Here is a 4,601-nt window from a genome sequence, read left to right as displayed (position 1 = left end):
GTTCCAGTTGGTACCCACTGCCCCTTGTCCTGTCGCTGGGCACTCCTGAAGAGAGTTTTGTCCACAAATATTTCATTCATCTTTGAAAAGCCTCAACACCCAAAGTCTCCTGTGTCAGTGAATATTCCCACTGCCATTGCAGAACTAATTCTGAGTGACTGCAAAGAAATCCAGCATCAACTTCACCCAGAACCAGCAGCAAGCAAACTGAAAACTCCCTCCATTTATTTATTTGGTAGAGATCTCACAAGTTTTAGCAACCAACTGATGATTTCTAAGCGTGCAGGGTTGGCAGAGCTGCAAATCCTCTTGACTCACAGCACTGGAGGGGGAATCCCCAACTGGACTCCGCTCCCCACCCATTTGGGGAGTGCTGATGCAAAGGCAGCTTTTACCAGGTTCATAAACAGATGGAGAAGGGAACATGCTGCCCCATTCATTACGGCCAAAAGAGGTTTCTTTGTCAGTATATCTATGGCAAAGCCAACGGACAATAAACAAGATGAAGCATCCCATTAAAACGTGGCCAGTCTTTTGAAATCATACAAAGAATGCTGAAAATATAAATATTTATGAGGGTTGATGAACTGCAGCACTGAGCTAATGAAATCAAGGCTTCAGCAACATGCTCAGACTGTCCTTTGCCCCCAAATCAGTAAGGCTTCATTACATGTATGGTGAATCAGAGAAGCAATTTCTACCAAGAGACCATTTCAGATCAAAAGTGGACAGTGGTATCTATTAAATGAGCTGCAGTGAGAAACACTAAATCAACCATGGCAAGCATCTCCTCCTCCTGAGCGTTACCTGGCCAGCAGCAACATAGTGTGTTGGTATCATCAGCCCAGATCAATACTGGAATTGTGGCTAATCCAAACGAGCAAAGCTTTCACTTCAATTCTATTTCCACTGGTTTGGATACTGCCCAAGAAGCAGATGTAGAGAAGCAGCCTTTTGAGAAAGTGTGATGATGACCTCAAGGATTCCATGAGCTGACCTCAAGAAATCATCCTTCATTCAGCAGTCAGGGATCATAGAACATTAAGGGTTGGAAAGGATCTCCAGAGACCATCTAGGGCAGGCCACACAGGAATGCATCCAGGAGGGTTTTGAAAGTCTCCAGATCAGGAGACTCCACCCCTGTTCAAATCCACAAGATCACAATAAATTGCATGCCAGATGTTTAATCTCAGTTTAAGGATGGAAAGGCCAAGACCTTTAGGGAGCTAGCCCCTCTATTGCTTGGAGCATTTGGTGAGGACAAGCAGTGAGGGTTTTAAATCAGAAAGGGGACAATTTGGATGTTCTCCACTGTGAGGGTGTTAAGGCACAGGAACAAGTTGCTCAGTGAAGCTGCAGATGCACCATTCCTGGAAACACTCCAGGTCAGGTTGTTTGGGGCTCTGAGCAACCTGATCTCGCTGAAGAAGCCCCTGCTGACTGCAGGAGGGGCTGGACTAGATGACCTTGAATGGTCCCTTCAATGGTCCATTCCAAGCCAAACCAGCCTGTGAGTCTGCAATTCAAGAGTTACAGCTGTGAGCAGCACCAAGCCTCAGCTCCTTCCCAGTGAGCCCTCCCTGCAAATTCACAGGCTGGCCTCCTTTCCTTTGCAGACATCCTGTTTTTCCCACCCTGTAAAATGCTATTCCAGAAATTCCATATAAACGCCTTTCACATTACATTACATTCCCCCAGCAAAAAAGCAGCCAGATAAGAAATGCCTGCCTACAAGTGTTAGGATCACACTTCTAACACAGCTGAACTTCAAAGAGACCAAAGAGAAAATCTGCTCATCCCGGCAAATATTCACCCCAGCCCTTACCTCCAGTGGCTTTCAGGTGTCTGATAATCAAGTTATGCCATGAAACACGAGCAAATTGATGGATTCCCCAACCATTCTGAGGTAGCTGATAGGTTTAACACCACTGACCCTCTAAACCCCAGAAGGATCAGCGGTCAAAAAAAACCACCAAACCCAAACACATATGGTAGCAGGTTGGAACACAATGGTTTTAAAAGGAAATCAAAGTTCTCTGCAGACTCCACATTGTCTAAATCCATTCTGCCAAGAGATAAAAGCCACATTGTTGATGAGTCTCCACCTAAACAGCTACAGCAAAATCGAGGTCAGTGTGCTCTCAGAGGAACTGATATATTAATCAGTGGCACTTCCAGAGGGGGAGGTTGACTAATGCAGTGGTTTTATATAGGATCTGGCAGCCACCACCTTCAACACTCTCTCAAAGGCTCAAAGAGCCAAAAGTTACACTCCAAAAGTGCTTGGAACAAACAAGGCTGGCTGTGCCCTTATTCAAAGAATGAAAAAAGAAGGAAGATGTTTCTCTGTGTAGCTCACAGCAGCTCCAACCCACTTCCTACCCAGCACTTTCACCAAAAGAAGAGTCCTCTCTTTGCCAGTGAGGACAATTCATTTGCTCAAGGTCACAAAATGCTGCTCTTTTGTCCCAGGTCCCTCAGTCTTTCTTCCTTAGAGATGCTTCAGTCCTCTCAGCAACCTCATGGCCCTCCACTGGGCTCTCTCTACAGTAGTTCCTTGTCTCTCTTGAAATGAAGAGTCTGGAACTGGACCCAGTACTACAGATGTGGCCTCATGAGGGGAAGGAGAACCTTCCTTGACCTGTTGGCCACACTCTTCTTCCTGCACCCCAGAATACTGTTGTCTTTCTTGGCCATGAGGGCACATTGCTTGCTCTCACCTTAAATAGCTGCAGACCCAGCAGTGCTGCCACCAAACCAGGACTCCCATCTGTGCTGTAAGCTGCAGGCATCCTAAGCTTGCACCACAGCTATTTAAAATGGCAACCAGTCACAAGTAGTTTTCTGTGGCACTTGATTTAAAGCAGGACCATCTTTCCTGGCTGGAAGTGATGTTTCTCATCACAGCTCTTTGGGATGAGGACTTGGGACATGGTTCCTCTTGGCTGTATTGAAGGAACTGAACATTTTCTACTCCAAACAGTTCTCAGAGATGTGTATTAGATCTGACAACATTTGGTGGAAAAGAATCTGAGGTCCAGCATGAGCCATTTGCTGTCTCCAGAGAGAGGAAGGGAGGCAAAGTGGTGGGAGGGGGAGCCTTTTCTATCCAAGACCAAATGTTTTGTCTCCATTCCATTCAGAAGATTAAAAAACATAATAATAAAAGGCACACAAAGAAACTCCCCTCATACCCAAAGGTCTTGTTTTCATTCCTTTGTGGAACGCGGCTCCATTTTAAACCTCTGTGTTTGTACAAAGCAGGTATTTGTTTTCTGGTCATTTTTAACTTTCACTCTATCACCACCACCCAGTGCTGAGGAGCAGGTGATACCACGGGACAGGACACCAAGGGGAAGCCACTGCAAAGGAGCTCAGAGCCAGGAAGGCTTTTAATCCCTGGATGCCCAGCCAAAGGGATGAGTTACCCAATTTCCACAAGGACATAAAAAGCTCTGACTATGAAGACAACTCCCAAATTTTGTTCAGCCTCTATAAAAAGAAAAAAAAGTTAAGGCTAATCTTTGTTCTCTCCCCACAGCCTCACCTCACAAAACTAGGATCCAGCTCCATCCCATCTGAGCTTTCTACCCTTCTTCCTCTCCCCTAAATCCAGTTTCAGAACCTTATAGCCCTACAAGGCCCAGGTTTTGATGCAAGCTGAGCTCCTGCATAGCACAGCAGCTCCAAGACCTAGGTCATAGAAGGCCTTGAGGAGGAACAAGAATGACATCATTATCCAGTTTTAGCAATTCTATAGCAGTTGGGTGTGTAGATTTGGGTGTCAGGTCTGCATTCCCAGGGCTGGAAGGGACCATCCTTCCACACTGCCCTTCACAAGGGCATTGGTTTAGTCAGGAGATCTGTGGTGACAGGTTGGATTTTATGATCTTTGAGGTCTCTTCCAACCTTGGTGATTCTGTGATTCTGATTAGGCAATGCCAACATCTTCCTTCACAGAAAAGAACTATTTCTTCCCCTTGAGGGTTGCCAAGGCCTGGACCAGTCTGCTCAGGGCAGTGGTAGAATCCCCACATCTGGAGAGGTTTCAAAGCCATAGAGATGTGGTGCTGAAGGACATGGTTTAGTGGTAAACCGGCAGTGCTGGGTTAATGGTTGTACTGGGTGGTCTTAAAGGTCTGCTCCAAACAAAATGATAGCATAATTCTAATTTCAGGGGTTTCCTTGGTCACCACTTGCTTTGTCAGATGTCAAGAGGCAGCTAAAATAGGTTTCCTCCAGGGCACAAACAGCATCAGCTCAATTGTGCTTTTCTGATTACAGCCAGTTAAGATAAATAACATTTTAGAATCTGCCTGACATTCTATCAGCTCCTGCTGCAGCATACAGGTGCTCTGCTACCCTCAGAAGACACAGGAGGTGGAAAGTCACGACCACTCATGATCTGCTACCTCATAGATGAGGAAAAAAAATAGTCCTAGAGTTACATCCTCCAGCCAGCCTACCTACCAAAAGCAATGAGGAACTGGTTGCATCCAACTTCTCACTTGAGTTTAGCAAAAGGTTTGCCCTTTCCCCCCATTTGCACCAGCTGTATGCCCATGTTTCTGGTTTTACTATGTACATGCGCCTCATTCCTC

The sequence above is a fragment of the Dryobates pubescens genome, chromosome 19 (genome assembly GCF_014839835.1).
Source record: "Dryobates pubescens isolate bDryPub1 chromosome 19, bDryPub1.pri, whole genome shotgun sequence".
NCBI lineage: Eukaryota > Metazoa > Chordata > Aves > Piciformes > Picidae > Dryobates > Dryobates pubescens.
Note: the sequence above shows the minus strand (reverse complement) of the source record.